We start from the raw sequence: 22,258 nt of genomic DNA on the forward strand, positions 1-22,258 counted from the left end.
CAACCCCATGGACTGCAGCCCACCAGGCTCCTCCATCCATGGGGTTTTCCAGGCAAGAGGACTGGCGTGGGGGGCCATCGCCTTCTCTGATTCCCCTCTCTACTAGTTGTTTTTTGGTCTGTGCTGCTTATTAGACTGCGCCCTGCGAGGGCAGGCAGAGAACTGTCTTCCAAACTACCGTATCTCCGGACCTTTGCCAATGATAGGGGAGAGGACTGTATTGGGTATTTATTGCTGTGTAACAAGTGACCCCACAACTTACTGGCTTAAACCAATGAACATTTATTATGTTACAGGTTTTGTGGGTCAGGAATTGGGGAGTAGCCCTGTGGGGTGGTTCCCCGGGGACGCTGAAGTCAAGGCGTCCCCAGTCATCTGAAGACTTGACGAGGCTGAAGCTCTTCCTCCAGGATGGATCTGTCTTGTGGCTGTTAGCAGGAGGCCTCTGGTGCGCCCTCGCCCCATCCCAGAAGCTCCTCCGGATGCCTGTCTGAGAGCCCGTGACCGGGCGGGATTTCTCCAGAGGGAGCGACTCAGGAGAAAGAGCTGTGTGTGTCCTAATCTCAGAGGGACCTTCATTTCAGCCACACTGGCCATACTGCCGACATTAGAAGTGACTCAGTACAGTCGCCTGTGATGGGAGGGAAATTAGCCTCACCTCTTGGAAGCGAAGAATATCAAAGAATTTGGGAACTTTTTTTTTTCTGACTGTAAAAACAGGTATAAAGTTTATTATCAGAGACATAGTACGACATATCGAAGAGCGCACGGAGAAGCAGTTATATTTATGTCAGGAAAGCTAGGCGGAGATGCCCACCCAGGGAGAGAGCGCATGGGCATCCTCTTTAATGAGGAAGAGTGCAGTAAAGAGATGATTGAAATCACTATATAGGATAGTCCTTTGGGTTTTTATTATTATTATTTTTTACATATTTGTTTCTCATTCTAAGATTTTATCTATTTTTTTCTTAATATATATATTTCACTGAAGTGTAGTTGATTTACAGTGTTTCAGATACATAGCAAGGTGATTCAGTTACACCTATACACGTGTATTATTTTTCAGATTATTTCCATTATAGGTCATTACAAGATATCAGCTATAGTTCCCTGTGCTCTACAGTAAACCTTTGTTGCTTGTTGCAGATCTATTTTTTTAAATTAGAAATCTAACATTCTATTCATACTAAGTTAAACAAGTGAAGGCAAAAATGTCACATTTTTTAGTCAGGCAAAAGTTCATAAGTTTTCTAAAATACATGTATTATACATACTATATATATATATATATATATATGGATACAACATCTTTTCTGCTACGCTTAATAAAAGTTTGAGAAAGAACATCAAAAAACAGAAGAGATGGAAAAATTGGAAAGCATAAACTAAATGAAATGGGAGCACTGAATATGACATAGAAAAGGTGAAACTAACTAGATACAAGTAAAAGATCAGCATATAATGTGGACCAATTTTGAATACATGAAAGGGTTTGGTATCAATGCACTGAAACAAGACTCCCCCATCCACGGATTCAGCCAGATTCTCCCCAAGCACCTTGCATTACTGCCTCCAGCTGGAGGAAGGCTGAGATCCTCCCGGAAGAGCAGAAAGCGCACAGCAGAGATGGCACCGGGCTTCATCTCTCAGAGGTATGTGTGAAGGAGACCAAGGGCCACCTGCCCTGGGAGCCCTGTCACTGCTGCCCCGAGCCTGTCGGATCCCTGGTCTAACTCCACCCCCTCCAATCGTTGCTTTCTCTCCTCTCCACCCCCAGCTTGTAATAACAGCTGGTTCTTGTTTTTGTTCTCTGATGTATATTTTGGAATTCCTGGCAGCTCAGATGGTAAAGAATCTGCCTGCAATGCCTGAGACCCAGGTTTGATCCCTGGGTTGGGAAGATCCCCTGAAGAAAGAAATGGAAACCCACTCTAGTGTTCTTGCCTGGAGAATCCCATGGACAGAGGAGCCTGATGGGCTACATTCCATGGAGTTCCAAAGAGTCAGACATGACTGAGCGACTAACACTTCCAGTATTATTTGTCCCACGTGTCCTCAGATCACCAGCTCCTGGGAGACAGAGCTGAGGTGAGTGATGTTTAGGGCTGAGCCTCGTACACATTGGGTACTGAATAAATGTTAACAGACTGTATAGGTCAATCTGTCATGCATGAGCCTGTGCACTTAATAGCCACTTCAGTTTACACAGCACAGGGGCGGCGCTGTCACTGCTGGGGAAGCTGGAAAATCACCTTGGCCCTCCTTCCACCCCCAGTCCTATTGCTCAGCTTCCCTGAAAAGCTTCATAACCTTGACTTCACTTTTCTTTTCTTTTTTTTAGCCAAACCTCAGGGACCCTAATTCCCCAGCCAGGGATTGAACCTGGGCCCTGGGCCATGAAAGCTCAGAGTCCCAACCACTGGACCACTGGAGAATTCCCTTGACTTCACTTTCTGATGGGTGGCCAGCCTCTGACACAGCCTTTTCTACTTTGTAATGTTCCTTTGCACAGACTGCCTTTTTTCCTTCCCCAGCAATTCATGAGTCTGGGAAGTCAGAGGTTTCTAGAAAATCAGAATGGAAGAGGAGAAAATGGTGGTAGAACATTGTTTGGCCAAACATTTTCAGATCTTCTGCCATTTTACTTAGTGTCTTAGAACAAGGTGGTGGCGAGGAGCAGAAGCAGGACTCTGGTGGGAGAAGGGAGGGAGGTTCCCGAGGGAGGGGACATGTATATGCCTATGGCCAATTCATGCTGATATACGGCAGTTCAGTTCAGTGGCTCAGTCATGTCTGACTCTTCGTGACCCCACGGACTGCAGCACGCCAGGCTTCCCTGTCCTTTACTATCTCCCTGAGTTTGCTCAAACTCATATCCGTTGAGTCAGTGATGCCATCCAACCATCTCATCCTCTAGTGTCTCCTTCTGCCCTCAATCTTTCCCAGCATCAGGGTCGTTTCTAAGGAGTCAGTTCTTCGCATCAGGTGGCCAGAATACTGGCTTCAGCTTCAGTATCAGTCCCTCCAATGAATATTCAGGACTGATTTCCTTTAGGATGGACTGGTTGGATCTCTTTGCAGTCCAAGGGACTCTCAAGAGTCTTCTCCAACACCACAGTTCAAAAGCACCGATTCTTCGGGGCTCAGCTTTCTTTATGGTCCAACTCTCATACCCATACATGACTACTGAAAAACCATAGCTTTGACTAGACAGACCTTTTTCTGCAGAGTAATGTCTTTGCTTTTTAATATGCTGTCAGGCAGAGACCAACCCAATACTGTAAAGCAATTATCCTCCAATTAAAAATAAATAAATTAAAAAAAGCAAAATTTGAGGCCAGGGCAGGCTCCTGACTTCTATCCTGGGCTCTATCCCTCGGCTCAGCAGGGAGGCGGGCAAGTTAGGAGTGGAGAACGTGGGCTCCCGAGAGGACCACCACTGCCTCAACGCTCTATTGCCTCGACGCTCTTAGGCTCAGTTGATCATCTGTAAAATGGAAATAATAATGGAACCTACCTCCTGGGATTACCGTGAGGCCTGAATGAAGTCATCCATCGGGAATTTGGCATATGTCAAGTGCTCAGTAAATACGAGCAATTATTATACCATCCCGGCCTCTGTTTTATTGGGGTAGGGAAGCAGGCAAATCAAAAGATTCCTTATTACCCATGTCGGCTGAGAATCCATATTTCCTCATTTATATATTCTAAATCAACCACCCCAAATAATTAAACACATATATGGGCTTCCCAGGTGGCTCAGACAGTAAAGAATCTGCCTGCAACGCAGGAGGATCTAGGTTTGATTCCTGGGTCAGGAAGATCCCCTGAAGAAGATAATGGAGAAGGGAATAATTATAACAATGTGATCTATAAATATAATAATTATCATTGTATATAGACATATATATATATATATATATATATTTCTCTGAAGTAGGAAGCTTGCTAGAACAGTCTGATAGTTTAACGTGGTGTGTGTGTGTGTGTGTGTGTGTGTGTGTGTAGGTGCACGCTATTTTCTTGATATTTTGCGGAAAGATTCTCACTGTCAGCCTTAGATTATGGCACTGTGTTGGTGGAGCCACTTCTATGAGATCACCTGGAGACTCCTCGCCCATGTACGTACAACCAAGTGAGGCGGGGAAAGAGGTGGATTCTTTCAGATTCTGCCTGACGCTCGTGAATACTTAGGCTTGGACACAGAGTGGATTGGTGCCTGAATCATGGAAGGCGACAGTGAAAGGATGGGACCTGTTCTCCTGAATATTTAGATCAGGAAAGACAGCAGGAGGGGATTTTCTTTGGTGAATATCGGCTTCTGGGGAAGAAGTCACAGATTAGGACAATTCCCCATTTCGGTGAAATGTCTTTGTCACGTTGCTTTCTGGTTTATTAATGAGCCCACCTTCACCAATATTTTTCCTTAACTAAAGCCAATTAAGGAAAATTTTTTATCTGAGAATAGAACAACATTACAAGTCCCCAAGCTGATGGTGGGAATCATGAGATTTATTTAAGTGAGGCCCAGGAATCCCTGGACACCTCTCTCCCCCAGACGCCGTGTCCGGTGTGAGAGAGCCTGGCTCCCACATGGACTCACCTGCTACCTTCCCCACTCCTGATGCTCTTTCTCATGCCTCATTATTTTCCAAAGCATTGGGGTTTCTTTCTTCTAATTGTTCCAGAGGGAATTTTTTCATTAGATAACAATGTAGCCAAAAAAAAGAGAGAGAGAAAATAACATAGCTACTTTATTTTGTAGGAATGAAGTCCAGCTTCCTACCTAACCTCAGTTACTTTAACACTGGCCTTAAATTCCCTTCGATTCTCTTATCCCCATGCAGATAAGACAGAAACTTCAGATATAGTCCCAGGCAGCAAATGAACTGAACAAGAGGAAGAAGTATGGTGGCTTTCTTTAACCCTAATTCCAACGTCATTTCACTGAGGAAATTTAGAGTTGGTGGCAGGGGGCTGGGAACAGAGGTTTGTTTTCCTGCTTTTAAAGTGCTGGACTGCTCTTCGCCCGCCCTCTCTGTTGCCTTTATCACTCAGCAGGACTTCTCTTTTGCAATCGGTGGAGCCTGGCTGTTCAGGTGCTGCACACGCCCTTCTGAGCCAGAAAGGCAGTAAAAGTGAGGGCTGTTGTTCTTGAAACTTGAATGCACTAGTTTGGGAGGAGTCTTTATGCTGAGAGTCCCACTGAGTAGTTTTCACTGTGTTTTCCTAGTTTTTGCCTTCCTTTCATTGTGTAAGTTCTGGGTCTAGATTCCAGAAGTCAGATGAACCTGAGTTCACCGCATCACACCACATCACAGTGGAGAGGAACACGTGAGCCAGGGCCCACCGTGTGGGTGGGAGGCCCTGCCAAGCACGTGCTTGGCACCAAGAGATGGTGTGGCTGTAGCGACGACCTTGAACTCCTGCACTTGTGCCTGTGACCACCTCTGCTTCCCGGAGGGGGCCGGTCTCTCCGGTTTTCAGGGCACCTTCTCAGTCCTTGGTTTTCCTCCATGAACTTGATCGTTTCCTTTAGGTCCTGCCCCAGCCTGTGGCTCTTCATTTCTCAGATTCCAGAAGCCAAGGAGAAAGAGGATACAGAGCCAGGAGGGGGCGGGGGAAGGGGCTCAGACAACCTTGGCCGAGAGGGCTTCGAGTTCAGGGTTTCTAGTCCTTCACGGCCGGGCGATACGGAGCACAGGAGGGCTGCTTGCTGCGAGGGGGTACTGCTTCAACATTAGCCTATGCCAAAATGTGGACTGCCTCAGATGCAAGGCCCTGTGTGTAAACTCATCAATATTGCTCAAAGCACCTCCGTGTGCACTGCGGGTTAGACTGTGTCTCCCTGAAAGGAACCTTCTTTGCAGAAACACAATCTGAGCTTGTAGTTCCCGAGTACCAGAGAGTGAGGAGGAAAACCACACAAAATGGAATTGGAACACACAGGACAGATAAGAAGCAATGACACCCTGACACGGGTCACAGGGATCATGCATAGTTTACATGGGGATGGGTCATTTTTACAAGAGCAAAAAAAAAAAAAAAAAAAAACCCAAACCAAAAAACATATCATACTATCAGAATCTTTAAGGAGGCATTTTGTTACTTTCCACGATTTCTTCTTTGTAAACTTTGTGTATTTATTTTACCTGGACAAACTCGTCTTTTGCAGGGTGTGTTCTTTTATTCCGTATGAATGAAATGCACTGGACAAGAATTTCCTTACTGGAGGGATTGAAAAATCACCAACCTTAGAACTGTATAGATCTGAATTAGAATTGTTGTGTCAGCGACCTGTGTGTTGCTCAGTATATTTCTTGACATCTGGGAACGCGCCTGATGGCAGTTGTGTGTCCCCCCTACATCCTGCCAACACAGCGAGTTTTATTTTGGGGCTTTAGAATTGGTTTCTAGAAATGACTTACTGAATTGCTTGTCAAAGTAAAATTAAATTCATTAAAAAAAACCCAACAACTGCTTTGATTTGTGTATATTTAATCTCCTACCTAGTGAGACGTGCAGTTGTTCAGTCGCTCAGTTGTGTCTGGCTCTTTTCGACCCCATGGACTGCAGCACGCCAGGCTTCCCTGTCCTTTACTATCTCCCTGAGTTTGCTCAAACTCATACCCATTGAGTCAGTGATGCCATCCAACCATCTCGTCCTCTGTCACCCCCTTCTCCTCCCGCCTTCAGTCTTTCCCAGCATCAGGGTGTTTTCCTATGAGTCGGCTCTTCGCATCAGGTGGCCAAAGTATTGGAGCTTCAGTGTCAGCATCAATCCCTCCGATGAATATTCAGGACTGATGTCCTTTAGGATGGACTGATTGAGACTTTCAGAGAGACATGAAAATAACAGTTGGCTCTGCTGTCAAAAGCTCTTGGTCTATTTGACTGAACCACATGAACTCTTGTAGGACAGACACAGCAGAACATCAGTGGTTTCATTAGGTTCCACCTGGGGTTGGAAGAGAAGAGAGAGGCTTCCAGTTGAGGATCAGGGAAGGCTAGAGTCTGACATGGCACCCGGCCCTCATGGGGCCACCCCTCTGAGCATCAGGTACTACGTAATAGCAAAGCTCCAGCACAATGGCTGTGTCCACTCGCGTCCTTCTGAGCTGTCTGCTTCCACTGATTTCTTGCTCTCAGGATTCCAGCCTGGCCCTTGGGATAGCCACTCAGATGTGGCCACTGACCTTGGTCCTCTCTCCACCTGGCTCAGGTTCCATCTCCCTCTGGACCATCTTGGGAAAACAAGCCTCCTTGATTGGACTTGGCCTCAGAAGACCTTCTTCAAGGTCACCCATGTGAGTATGTGGAATGCCATTTCGATCCATCTGCAATGCAAGAGACAGAGGAGACAAGAGTTTGATTCCTGGGTCAGGAGGATCCCCTGGAGGAAGGCACGGCAACCCACTCCAGGATTCTTGCCTGGGAAATCCCATGGGCTGTACAGTCCACGGGGTCTTTGAAAACTTGTACATGACTTAGCAACTTAACAACACATTGTTACAGAAGGTGAGTCTCTTTGGATAGCTATCCTCGCCTACTGACATCCCTTTGCTTTTTATTGTATCGTCTTTTTCTTCTACAGAGAAAAAAGTATAGAAAGATCCTGGTAAGTGATAAGTGCTTGATAAACATTAGTTATAATCACCACAATCATTACTGATTTATAAGAATTAAGCACATAACTACCCTATTAATCCTTTTTCACAGATGTTATATGTTTCTTATTTCAGTCTGATTTTTATGAAAAAATTTCCCAGTTTTTAGTTTTATGTTTTGGCCAGACCACATGGCTTCTGAGATCTTAGTTCCCTGATCAGGGATTGAACTAGGGCCCTCAGCTGTGAATTCTAACCATCAATTGCCAGGGGATTCCTTAAAGATATCCCAGTTTTTGGATGTTGGCAACAAATTCAGCCAGTAAATACTCAGAGCCAGAACCAGTCGTGTGGGTCAGACAAACTCTCCACTTCTGCTCTCCCTCCCTCTTTCCTTCTTCCTTCCTTTACTCCTCAGCCGTTTCTTAGGACAGTGATATTTATCCTCATGAGATGAATGAGGAAGCCTTGTCTATCTTCCTATGCCTAGAAACGTCTATGAATAAGAATGATCTGTCTTTGGGGGATTGGAAAAACTCACTTATAATCCTATCTGCCTTTGATGCTCTTTTTTTTGGAGGTGAAGGGGGTTGAGGTTTATTTTTTGCTAACTTTTCAATTTCTTATCTAGCATGGTCTGGTTTTCTACCTTTTTTACGAGTCAGTTTTTTGACATGTATATTTTCTTAAACATTACCCTCTTCCTTTAGATTTGCTTATGTATTGGTATAGATATTTCGGTGACGTTCTTGAATACATTTTGATTTTTTGTAGTCATGACCCTTTTGTTATTCCTAATGTAATTTTTTTGAAAATATCATTTCACTTTATATGTTTGTGAAAAGGTTATTATAGGTGTGGTACAAAACCCAACATGCACACAGGACATACTGTAATATATATATGAGTATGTATGTATACATACACACAGACACACAGACACAGGGACACCTTTGTCCCCCAGCTGTGAAGTTCCCCTTCGCAGAAGATATGACTGTAATCTAAAATTGTTCTAGAATCCACCACGATCAATTCTAAAACATTTTCATCATCCCTCAGAGAAACTCTGGACCCATTAGCTGTCAGCCCTATTTTCCCCCAAACTCCTCCAGTCCTAGGCAAACACAGATCTACTTTTTGTTTCTAGATTTGCCCTTTCTGGACATTTCATATAAAAAGTATCATAAATCTGTGGTCTTTTGTGATGAGTTTCTCTCACTGAATATAACGTTTGCAAGGTCCATCCATGTTGTAGTACATGTGAGTACTTCCTTTTTATTTATAACCATGTAATATTCTATTGTTTGGATATGTCATGCTTTGTTTATCCATGCAACAGTTGAGGGGTATTTCAATGTTTCCACTAATTGGCTATAAGGAATGACATTGCTATGAATATCCTTGTTCAACTTGAAAAAATTTTTTTTGGCTATGCCACACTACCTGTGGGATCTTAATTCCCTGACCAGGGATTGAACCTGTGCCTCCTGCAGCAAAGCATGGAATCCTAACCATTGGACCTCCAGAGAATCTATCTTACACAACCTTTTCTGTGAATATGTTTTCATCTCTCTAGGAGTAGAATTGCTGGGTCATATGGTAACTCCCTATGTAGCATTTCAAGGAGCTGCTAAACTGTTTTCCACAGTGCTTGCACCATTGTACGTTTTCACCAATAGTGCACAGGGTTCCTATTTCTTCACATCCTCTCCAACACTTACAATTTTCCCGTAAAAAAAATTATGGCCATCCTGGTGGGTATGAAGTGGTGTTTTATTGATTTTGATTTGCATTTCCCAGTTAGTAATGATATTAAGTGTTGGCTATTGTGCATATTGTTTGGAGAAATGTACATCCAAATCTTTTGCCCATTTTTTTCCATTGGGCTCTTTGTCTTTTCATTGCTGCCTTCCATTGCTCTCTTAGGAATAATTTCATAACAATGACATTAAGTTTTATTGTCACAGATCTCCAATTATTTCAGGCCAGCACAGTTTAATTGAAATATAATGGTAGTCAAAATACATGCTGAATACGTAAATTTGTCTTGTTGCCCCATTAAAAACAGGCACGATGAAACAAATAAAATTAATCTTAAGAATATGTATTACTTAACCCAAGTATCCGGAGTATTAGCATTTCAGTGTACTCCCTATGCAAAATTTATGTACATCCCTTTTCCTTGTATAAAATCTTTTAAGGGCAAATTTTATGCTTGTGTTCTTCGGTGGCTCAGTCATGTCCGACTCTTTTCGACCCCATGGTCTGCAGCACACCAGGCTCCCTGTCCTTCACCATCTCCCAGAGTTGCTCAAACTCATGTCCAACAATGTCATTCTCTGCCATCCCCTTCTCCTCCTGCGCTCGGTCTTTCCCAGCATCAGAGTCTTTTCCAATGTGTCGACTCTTCGCATGAGGTTGGCCAAAGTGCTGGAGCTTCAGCTTCAGTATCAGTCCTTAGCGCGCCTCGGTTTAGAACACCCGCATTTCAGGTGCTCAGTGGGTCAAGTGGGAATCGTCTGCCCTGTGGAGGATTCTTGTTTAGATTTTACCCTAAGGTTTATAATAGGAAGGACCCCTGCTTTGCCTGTTGCTCTTTCTTCAATTCTACATTTTCATTGGCTTCATATTTTGGGAAGTTGAGAAAATTCTAATCTAGTGGCTCTTTTTACTTTGAGCAGCATGGGTTCAGCTTACAGGTGATGGTTGGGACCTGAAATGAGCCCAAAGAGATAATGAAGAAATACAACGGAGGAGCAGACTGGTGGTCAGTCACCTGCCATAGCGGAGATGAATGAGAGCTATAATTCGGACAGTGGCCGTGGAGATGGGGAGGAGGAAGAGATGCCAAGGACGCCAACGAAATAACACAGAAGGGGCTTAATTAACCGGGGAAGAGTTGAGAATGATGGGTGATGCAGTCTGGGTGAATGTGGGTTCTGCTATCATGGAGAACTTTAGAAGGAGATGGCTTGGGGAAGACCGTGAGCTGTCTGACTTCATGGGGCCAAGATGCCCACGTGACAGCAAGTGATCAGTGTGAAATGCAAATAAAATAACAACAGGGACTTTGCTGGTGGCCCAGTGGCTAAGACTCTGTGTTCCCAATGCAGGGGCCAGAGGTTCAATCCCTGTTTAGGGAACTAGATCCCATATGCTGGAACTAAAATATCCTGGGTGCCACAGCTAAGACCCAGCACAGCCGAATAAGTAAATAAATATTGAACGACAACAACAATAAAATAATGGCGTTAATTGCATAGTGGGTCATTACTCCCCTTCTTTACCCAGTGAACTCTAGAGAATGAGGAAACTCTCCTTCATGGTAAGAAAGTGAGAACTATTCATGAATTTTAGTAACTCTGAAAGATTGTATATTTTCGATATTTGAAGATAGAATTTGTTCCACATGCAGGGTCCTTGCTGTTTGGGAATCCATAACTTAATCCCACCCACCAATCCAGAAATCATTGCGGGAGTTGAGTCAATCCGGGTGGCATCAGCCCTCCCTGGAGGCGTCCAGTGGCCCTTGGGAAACCTGGTGGTCTGGCCCAGCCCGCAGCTCTGCCCCTGGCCGCGCAGGGGGCCTCACTCCCCCTGGCAGGAGCCGCCCCTGCCAGGGCCTTTCCTGTGCTGCTTGTTTCAAGCGCTCTCTCTCTTCGCTGTTGCCTCGCCAGGCAGCTGAGATGGTCACTTGAAAACACAAATCTGATGACGTCACCTTCACTTTCCATGATGACTACAGTAAAATCCAAATTTGTGACCGTCGTCTGGGGAGTTTTGTATGATCTGGTTCTTGTCTCTGGTCTCGGTCCCTTCATGCTGCACCTTGCCCCATTCTGGGCTTTCCTTTGCATCCCCAGAAGCACCCGATGCTTGTTGCTACCGGCCATCTCCTCTGCCTGAGAAGCCCTTCCCTCCATCTTATCATCAGGTCTCAGCTTCCTCAGGCCTCTCTGGCCACAAGGTAACTCTTTGGAACAATCCGCTGCCCTCTAGAGGGACGTGAATTTCTAGAGAGGAGGATCTCAAGTCTTGGGTCCACTGCTCTAGCTCAGCTCTCAGAGCAGTGTACTCAATTTCAGGTGAATGGATGGAGGTGCCAAAGTTCACCTCCTCCAGGCAGTATTCCCTGATTCCTGCTCTACCCTGGCCTGGTATAAGCTCTGCTCTGATGTGCTCAGATGGAGTCTGGGCTTCTTTTGGGTTCAGTAGCTTCTACATTGGGTTGGAACTGCCTTCCTGCCTGATGCCTCCCTGCCCAGGGAGCCTGGGGGCCCAGGATGGCTCATCATGGTGTTCCCAGTTGTGGCAGTGTTCCTTGCTCATCCCAGTCTGTCCTGCATACAGTGTTTATTGGATGTGGAAAGAAGGAAAAGTCCTTTCTCCTTGTGACTCCAGGACAGCATGCTGTTCCTCAAGGCTCCACGGCTACTCTCCCAAAGCAAAGGCCCCTCCTGCGCCCGGGCGTGTCACTTCCCCACATGTCTGTCCCGGGGAGTCTTCCTGGGGGAGGCAGGCAGCTGGAGGGCCTCCGGGTGGGATGGGTCAAAAGGCACAGACTGCCCTGGAGGCCTGTCCCATGGCAGAGAGGATAGTGACCAGAAACTGGCCAGGCTGATTTTTATCAATCTGCCTTTCAGTGAAATTGAATGGCACGAAATGTAACAATGCAATTGCTTAACAATCACTGTCTGCTAAACCATTTCAGACAACAGGGAGCTCAAGCCAGTGCTCCGTGACAACCTAGAGGGGTTGTGGGATGCAGAGGTGGGAGGGAGGTTCAAGATGGAGGGAATATATGTGTACTTGTAGCTGATTCACGTTGTTGCGTGGCAGAAACCAACACGACATTGCAAACCAATTATCCTCCGATTAAAAATGAATTTAAAAAAGAAAACCCGAAAACTGTTTTACGTGAGAGCAGTTTTTACGTCACCTGATTTTGGTGAAGTAATCATGAAAACTTGAAAAATCGAATGCTTGGAGTTTAAATGCCAAACACTATTTCAAAGTTAGTATCACTAACATTTAGCTTTTCTTTTTTTTTTTAAAAAAATGCTACCCTTAGGCATTACCCTTATTACCGTTTTATAAGTGTGGGGACAAGATTGAGGTGGTGAAATTAGTTAAATAACATGAGCTGGGAGATGTTTGGTTTTTACTGCTAAGAGGAAATATGATAAAGCAGAGTGAATGGAAACAGGAAATAAAGAAAAGGAAATTCAGTTAAATGAATGTCCCTTTGTGCTTCTGCTTCCACTGTCCTTCTCATTTCTGAACTTGTGGAGCCCTTCTCCTCACCCCTCCTCCACCAATTCTTAGCTCCAACTCCTGAAAAAAAAGTCTGATGCCAAGTCACACTTCCTTGTTCAAGATGAGAGCCACAGGCCTCGCCTCAGAAAGCTGGAAGGAATTCAGATTGTGAATCTGGCCGTGACAACAGCAGGGGGAAAAATGGGTGGCAGGCTGGAGCCTTGAGAGAGAACAAGGATAGAGTAAGATTTATTGTGTATCTCGTGTGGTCTAAAGGCCACAGCAGCCCGGAGACAGCCTGACCCCGAGACCCACAAGGCCCTCCCACGGGGCTTCTGCTGAACTGCCTGGAGGGACAGGGTGTCCCCCAAGCTTGGTCCCCTGGTCTCTGCGTGCTGCCGCTCCACAGAGGACCTTCGCTTGGTGGGCTCCTCAAGGCACTTCCAAAAGTGTTATTGGCACAGGTGACTTTCTGATCGTTATTTTACACTGAAAACACATCCAGCATTGCCCCTCCCATTCGTCATTCTGTGTATTTGTCTGTGTTTTCTTTTTGGACCTCACCCCATGGCATGCAGGATCTTAGTTCCCCAACCAGGGATCGAACCCATGCCCCCTGCAGTGGAAGTGTGGAGTCCTCACTACTGGACCACAGGGACTTCCCTGTTTGTCTGCTTTTTGAGAGACTTGTATTACTGTTGCTTTGGGGGCAGATTGGGCAGAGGCCCTAGCCCCCATCCCTGGCAGAATCTGCTTTTCCTGGACAAAAACCTTCGGTCCACCTTTGTTCTTGACTTCTGTTGTCCCTGACCTTGGTTGAAATGAATGTCCTCACTGCTCCCAGCCAGCAAGTCTGCCTGGCTGATCAGATGGGCCACCTGGTCGACCTCGAGCCCAGAGCCTTTCAGGGACACTTGTGGAAGCTTCTTCCAGAGTAGAGCCTGCGTCATGCCATGTGAGATCTTAATTTAATCCACTGATTTTCATATTTGCTCCCAGGCCGAAAAGGAGTCATGGTGTCTCCAGATGTTTTTATGTGGCTTTTAATACTGCTAAGTTACAGGGATTTTGTTCCCCTGTTCCTTCCTCCTTGAGGCATAAGCTCCATTTACATTTTTTATAGGGCTTTCCAGGTGGCACTAGTGATAAAGAACCCACCTGCCAATGCAGGAGACGTAAGAAACGTGGGTTCGATCCCTGAGTTGGGAAGATCCCCTGGAGGAGGGCATGGAAACCCACTCCAGTATTCTTGCTTGGAGAATCCCCATGGACAGTGGAGCCTGGTGGACCACAGTTTGTAGGGTCGCAAAGAGTCGGACACGACTGAAACAACTTAGCATGCGTGCACGCATATTTTTATAAATGCTCTCCATGAAGATGGCCCAGAATTTCCTGTCTTGGGCTGAGATACATAGCTTTGCTCCATCTTTCCTCATTTGTTCCTTCCTCCTTCCTGTGTCTCAGTTGTCCCCAGGACATCTTGGACAGACCCCACCTCTCTGACCATTCTAGATGCTTTTCTCAGCAGCCTCGCCTTCCCTGAGCAGGTGGCCCTCAGGGAGCCTGGACTGACCTCAGCGCCTCTGCTGTTCTGGTCCCTGCTGTAGCTGGAACTCTGAGTTGGCTACGAAAGCCGGAGCTGGCTGTTTTCCCAAACCTGATAGCTTTTGAATACTCTGTAAAGTGCTACAGGGTGACAAAGCCCGATGGGCTTCCCTTAGGGAGCACAGAGCCTAGTGGGAAGTTAAACAAATTTGACGACCCAAAGGAAGGTGGGATGAGGGCCACTTGGGGGGTTTTAGTAACTGAGTTTCTCACCTAGACACCCTTCTCCTTCCTGGACCCACCATAGTCACCAGGAGGAAAAGTCAACCATTGTATTTTCCATGAAGCATGTTTGCCCCATCCGAGCTCACCAAGCCTACCTCTGTAGTTGTATTACCTTCTCCCCATTGTGGGTCACCAGGGTCTCCTTGCCACTCTCATGCCCCCAGAATGAGCCCAGTGGATTCTCCCTCAAGGCCGCCCTCTTCCGCCCTCACTTTTCTGCTTTCTCACCACTCACTGTGCCCTCACTTCCCATGGCCTCCTTCCAGTGTACCCCTCCTGGACTCTAACTCTCGAGGCCAGCCCGCACATCACGCCCCTGTCCCCACCGGTCTATTGGTCCTGAGCCCTTGGCTCTTCAGTGTGGTCAGCACCATCCCCTTCTGGCTTCCTGGGCGCACTTTCTCTTACCTGCCACCTTCACTGGACCTCTGGTCTCCAGCCCGGTTTCTGGTCTGGCCAGAGCTCACCCCTCTTGGAGCAACGTTTTGTAGAGACAGACAGTTCCTTTACTTTGATATGACTTTAAACTCACACGAGAGGGGCTAGACTGAGAGACCAGGATGAAGGGATGCTGTGGGGGCCAAACCCCCATCTCACATTTTTGCTCAAAAGCTTACAGGGAATTTACAGCAGACCTAGGATCTGAGCCGTGTCTGTTAAACAGAACACATTTGTTGTAGAACAGTACATAAGAGGGGTATAAATGCTTAGAAAAGATGCTAGAAGAATCTATACCAAACTGATAAGAGAAGTACTCTGTGCTTTCTTTTGTATAGTGTTTTATAACAAGAAAGCACACAGGAGTCTGTTTTATATATACAATTTTTTAATGGGGAAGTAAAGCCCAGCCTTCTAGTGCTTATACCAGCATCTCTTGTAATCCTAGCTTGGTCCTCAGTGGCTATCAGCACTACCATAGGACCCGGAGGAAGGATTGTTCTCTGGCTCTGCAGTGTGGGGTTGGCTGACAACTGGCCAGTGTGCCTCTTAGGCTGTATGACACAGAGGCTAAGGAGGCCTCTGGGAACCATTTTAAGACATATCGTGAGCTTGGCCTCCGGGGAAATGTGAGAGAATAAAACAGATGGGGACTCAATTAACTTGCCAGTGAAGCAAATCAAACATTACCATCATGGGAATTGGATTAATGTTACTGTTTTATTTTTATTGTTTAGGCTAATTTGATGTGAATCGATTTTGTTAGTGTGGGCTTTACTTATCAGATACTATACACATCACCATGGCAAGAATGTGGAAATACTATTTTCGGATTTTCATCGGAGCGTGGTAGATTCCTAGTTTCGTAACCTATATACCTAATGAGTATAAATGTCCCTAATTACTAACATCTTACTCTCTTTTATTAAAACAATTTTTTTTTTTGGCTGCACCACGTGTCATATGGAACTTCCCTGATCAGGGGTTGAACCCATACCCCTTATTGTGGAAGCCTGGAGTCTTAACCACCCGACCATCAGGGATGTCCTGGCTCTGTTTAAATGACTCAATTTCCATATGCTCTCGAATTTTCTGCATATAAAACAATACATTCACATGTCCTATTGCCCAATTAGTTGTTTCTGTCATTTGAACAAATAAAAGGGTTTCTGGTGCCTCTGAAAGAGCATCACAAAAACCTCGGTACCTTGTTTGTGTCTCTTGTCAAGTTCATTGGTAGGTGTTGGTTTTCCTTGGGCTCCCATTGTCCTCTTTTCTAACCCCTTGTTCTTCCAGAGATCCCATAGAACCACCTCACGACTTTGGAATCGGATGCAGAAATAACACTCCCCATAAGAACCCAGCCTTGTCATTATAGAGCCAGTATGGTTACTGTGTTTATGGAGAGCGCTTTCTGACCTGAGGCGTGCTCAGCTGCTTGTGCCCGAGGGCTGTGTTACACTGGGGTTCTCCTGGTCTTCCAACACCGCCTCTGACTGACAGAGTTACCTCAACCCCATCGGGAACTGTGTCTGACCACAGGAGAGGATGGAACCTGTTGAAGAGAAATGAGTTCCTCAGCTGGTGATCCATGTGAGTCTTTTCCATTCTTCTTGAAAGAAAAAAAAAATCTTTCTTTACATAGCTGAGGAAACCTAACAAAATATTTTGTTAATATCCAGAACTTAGTCATGGCCCCCAAGTCGTCTAAAGAAGACCTGTACTTTGGGTTGAAGTATAATATTTAGGAACAAGCTAGTCAGAGAGAAAATGGTCCTATTGCTCGAGTTGGGCTTTAGTTGGTCTCTTCTCACTTCCCACTTCCGGGTCTTCAGACTCAGCACTGGTACTGACTGGCGCTGGGTGCCTGGAGCTCCTTGGGAGATGACTGTCTCCTTGTCGAATATCTTTGCTTAAAATCCCTTGTGACACTGCCTCCCACCTTGTGCATCGACTCTCCCACAGGGAGGACTCTCTTCCCTGAGAACCTGACTCTAAGCCTACTGTTCTGTGGAAAACCCGTCTTTCAAGACAAGGTGTATGGGTCAATAATGACTTTCCCTCAGAGCTATTTTTATTTTATTAGGAGATTCCTGGTAAAAGGACCAGTACCTTCATCTAAGTAAATAAATCTCCAGTGTCAGGAATTTGAGGTATGTGGTATGACAAGTTGGGTGGATATTTTTGCCTGGGAGAGGGGTTCCCCCCTCCCTACATGTAGGAACTGAACATTTCCCAAACCATTCTAGTTAAGTCACTTCATGTCCCTTTCCTCATCTATGGATAGATATAAATGATGGTTTTATAACAGTTTCCTGCTTTACCATTTTCTGATTCCATGAAATGAATGATTTCTTGGCACCAACGAGACAGAAGTCACCTACTTAATTTTTCTGAACACAAACAGCTCAGCAGTTCCTAAAATTTGCATCCAATGTTTGTATACCTAAGTTCACCACAGCATTATTCACAACAGCCAAAAGGTGGAAGCGATCCAAGTGTCCATCAATGGATAAATGGATAAACAGACAGTGCTACACAAATGCAGTAGAAGATGATTCAGCCTTAAAAAGGAAGGAAATTCTGACACCCGCTACCGCATGGATGACCCTTGAGGACATTATGCTAAGTAAATAAGCCAGTCACAAAAGGACAAATGCTCTGCGATTCTACTTACATGAGGTTTCTAAATCAGTGAGATTCATAGAGACAAGGCTGGGAGTGGGAGGAAGGGAGGGTTTAATGGTGAAGATGAAAAAGTTCTGGAGGTGGATAGTGGTGAGGACTGCCCAACAGCATGAATGTACTTAATGCCACTGGACTGTGCCCTTAAAAATGGTGAAGAAGGTAAATTTCATGTTGTCTGTATTTTGCCACAATAAAAAATTTGCGTTGACCGTATAGTGGGCTTCCTTGGTGGCTCAGGTGGTGAGAATCTGCCTGCAATACAGGAGAGCCAGTTTCGATCCCTGGGTTGGGAAGATTCCCTCGAGAAGGGAATGCTTACCCACTCCAGTATTCCTGTCTGGAGAATTCCATAGACAGAGGAGTCCGGTGGGCTACGGTCCATAGGGTCACAAAAGAGTCAGACAGGACTAAGGGACTAACACTAGAGTGAGTACTCAATACCTGATACGTGATCAATATATGAATATGAGTGGAATCGTGCTACAATTTCCTGTTGGTTTATACTTGCTGAACATGGCTGAACCATGTTGCCACAACTCTTCAGCTGTGTTTTGTTTGTTATTGCTTTTTGTTTTGACTGTGCTGGGCCCTCACTGCGGCCCAAAGTCTTCCCTGTTGGGGTGCTCAGGGTTTAGTTGCCTGGAGGCATGTGGAATCTTAGTTCCCCATCCAGGGACTGAACCCACATCCCCTGAATCGCACCCACTGGCCCCCCAGGGAAGTTCTTCGGTTGTTTTTTTAAACAGCAGCTTCTCAGCCAAGGTTGACTTAGGAAGGCTTGGGGGTGAATGCAGTGGTGACTCTGCCGCATCCTCCATTTGATGATGGTGGAACTGGAAAGGAGGGCGTGGCTTTGCCAGCTCTCATCACCCACCTACGGGAAACAAGTGCGGCCATCCAGAAAGCTCCCAGGTAATGTGATATGATCCTCAATTTCTCTTTCTTGTCATTATGCAAAACAGAATTTTTTTAAAAAGGCAAGTGTATCTTCTACTAGTAACTTTAACCCTGAGTTTAAATATGGAATTTCCTTTTTGTCTTTGCTGTCTCTCTTTGGTTAATACTTAGTACAAAACGTAAAGTGACTCATCAAAAGGAAATAATTCGACTTCATTCTTTCTGCCTAAATAAGAGCCTCTCCCTTCTTCACATTGTTGTGAAACCATCCCCACCATCATCTCCAGAACTTGCTCATCTTCCCAAACTGAAACTCTGTCCCTAGGAAACGCTAATTCCCCATCCGCTCCCCTAAACCTCTGGCACCCACCTCCCTCCTTTCTGTCTCTTTGAACTGGATTATTCAAGGGCCCTCATATAAGTGGAATCACACAGCATTTGTCTTCCTGTGACTGATTTAGTTCACTTTGCCTAGTATCTTTAAGATTCATCCATACTGTAGCCTGTATCAGAATTTCCTTCCTTTCTAAGGTGAACCATATTCTATTGTAAGTATGTACCATATTTTGTCTATCCATTCACTGGTCAATGGATATTTCAGTTGTTTCTCATTATAGATTATTTTGGAAAATACTGAGACAAAGAAAAAAGTAAAGTTCTATGGAAAACCCATTGCCAAGAAGCCATCAGTGTTCCCACTTTCTTTTAATGATGAACACGGACATTTACAGCTAACTCTTTCCAGTCGTAAGGGGAAGTATCTCCACGTGTGCCTCTGTCTGAATTTCTGCTCATGTTTCTTAGAAAGGGAATTACTTGGCCAAAGGGTGTAAACATTTTTAAAGCACTTGATGGATAACGTCAAAATGCCTTCCAGAAATAACTCTAACTTTAACACGAGGAAACGGGGAGCAGAAAGGCTTCTTTTGTGTCTCTATGGCTGTCTTTCCAGTGAAAAAATATTCGGATTAGAAACTGAGTTTATACATTCAACTGAGTAATTTCACATGTGCCCACTCTTGGTATCAAACAAATAAAATATTTGGCTGCTTGAGTGATTTCTTTCCCCTCATCATTGCATCTGCTCGGGATGTGGGATCAGAATCTGGAAAGGGCTTAGGGGTCTTTGCGGATTTACATGAGGTGATGACAGCTAGGGGGAGGGTGTGAGCTCTGGGATATCACGGGATCTGGGTCTAACCTGACTTCCTGCAGCCCTGAGATTAAAGTGAAGATGGAGCTTCTCCCACTTGAATGACTGGTCTGAGGTCCATGCTGTGTGGTGGGAAGCCTGGGCACTCAGCCCCAGCCTCGGGAGCTCTTCATGTGATGTTATAAGCAAGCCCAGCAGCAGTCCTTGTCCTGATGAATCTTTGTCCACAGTGGACAACCACCGACCGATACTGGTCTACCCACACTTGCTGGCTTCTTTCCAGAGTCACCGTGGTTTTGTTGACAGAACAACGGAGCACTGAAAGTCCAACCATAGTGTCCGTTACCTCGGTGACCCTTAGGGAGGCTGCTGGCTTCCTTGAGTTTGGGTTTCTCCACTGGTCTCCTTACTGAGCATCAGTTCAGACAGCTGTATTAAAAGGACTTGGAAACCAGACAAGCTCTAAGAATAAATATACATATTTGGTGTTCATATCAGTCCAGGGGTAACTATTCAGTCCCGCAAGGATGGCAGTGCTTGTTAACTTTGAGAGTAGCTGTTTCTCATAGATTTTATTAGCATCATAACAGTATCATTTTAAAAGGAATATGGAGATCCTGATGCTGGGAAAGATTGAAGGCAGAAGGAAAAGAGGGCAACAGAGGATGAGATGGTTGGATGGCATCACTGATCCAAGGGACATGAACTTGAACAAACTCAGGGAGGTAGTGAAGGACAGGGAGACCTGGTGTGCTGTAGTCCACAGAGTCACAGAGAGTTGGACCCAACTTGGTGACTGAACAGCAGCAACAAATACCAAAAATAAAATAAAAGGAACACAGCCTTTCTTACTCATATTATTGCTTCATGCGTTTCATGGAATGTCATTTTACGTTGACACTGGTCTGTTACTTATCTCATTTAAGCCCTGTGGTGAGACCCTGAAGGGATGCTACCAGGTCTAAGACAGAGGAACGGGCTGTCCCACGAGCTCTGGTGTCATCTCAGGTCACAGGAAGAGGGGTTGAGGTGCTGGACTCTTGCACTCAAGGGCTGTGTGTCCATCCCCACCCCAGAGGCTGAACGTCCTTGGATGGGATGGTTCTGCGGGCACTTCCTCCTTTACCTCGTGTGAACCTGGACCAGTGACGGCCAGTGGAGGACCAGGCACGCTGCGGCTCAAGGAAGAGGAGGTGCTCTCCAGGGCCAGTCTTTGAGGCTCGCCGACGTCCGCTGCGTGGGAAGGAACGCTAGGACAGGGACGGAGCCTGGGCCCCTCCTGCCACGGCCCCGGCCCCCCGGGTGAAGCCATTTCTCACTGCCGTGCTCTGAATAACACGCTTCTTCTCTGTTGTTAATTTTGAAGGCAAGACGCTTATTATTTATTAGTCATTCTGAGACAGTCTATTTAGAGCCATTATTGCCTATTTTGCAAACACGCTTTAGTGATATGTACATATTGTGGTGTTTGACCCTGTCAATAAGAGTTTATTCTTATCCCTGAATGCTCACCCTGCCATATAAAAAAGCAGCATTAATATCTGACATTTTTCCCTCACTGTGGTTAGCACTAACTAGCAATCTGTGTTACCCGTCTTCAGACTGTCCCCGTGGAAAGAAAAGGGCTTCTTATGCTATTTGGGAGCGGAAAAGAGGAGCCAGTTGTGGGGAGGGGCAAGGGTAGGGGAAAGAAGGTGAATGGTTAAAGCTTTGGTGCTTTTTCCATTTTCAGATGTGTGGCGCCCTCCCTGGAGATCCTTGCTGGGTTTTGGGGTGGAGCCACCAAACTTTGGTTCTGACTTTCTGCAAACCTGGACCTCTGCCCAAACTTGGTTTCAGCGTGAGATGTCCAGACAGCACCCTGTGGACCGTGACCGTAGAAAACCATGTGCTGAGACGAGCAGGTCCAGAGTCTGCTAAATACCAGCAATTGTGCTGCCGAGAACAGTCCTGTGCTCTGTGGGGCTGGCGATGCGAGGCAAGGAAATTATAGGCTGCCCAGCCACCAGGCCTTCGGGAAAGATTACGGGGTGACTTACTGATCTTTAGGCGGGTCAGGGGTTTTGAGGGAAGGTTAGATTTCAAAGCATGTAGTTAGAGGGGAAAAGACTAGGTTGGAAATCTCAAGAGTTCAAGAGACGGGGCCTAGAAGCTCAGAGAGATACAGGCAGAGTGGAGACTTCCAGGCGAAGAGACATGCGGGCTGTAGTCTGGGATGTGGTACCACCGGTGGGGCGGCCCTCGGTCCAGCCTGGCGGCCCCTCCAACTCACGGAGCGCAAACCTGCAGCTCGGCGGGTGACTGCCCACGCTTCTCCAGCGGACCGCTCTGCAGCCCACCTGTTTGGCGTCCAGGCCAGGACACCTGTATTACCTGAAATCATTTAATT

This window comes from Giraffa tippelskirchi, chromosome 8, assembly GCF_054371585.1.
Source record: "Giraffa tippelskirchi isolate mGirTip1 chromosome 8, T2T-mGirTip1v1.2.pri, whole genome shotgun sequence".
In the NCBI taxonomy this organism is placed as follows: domain Eukaryota; kingdom Metazoa; phylum Chordata; class Mammalia; order Artiodactyla; family Giraffidae; genus Giraffa; species Giraffa tippelskirchi.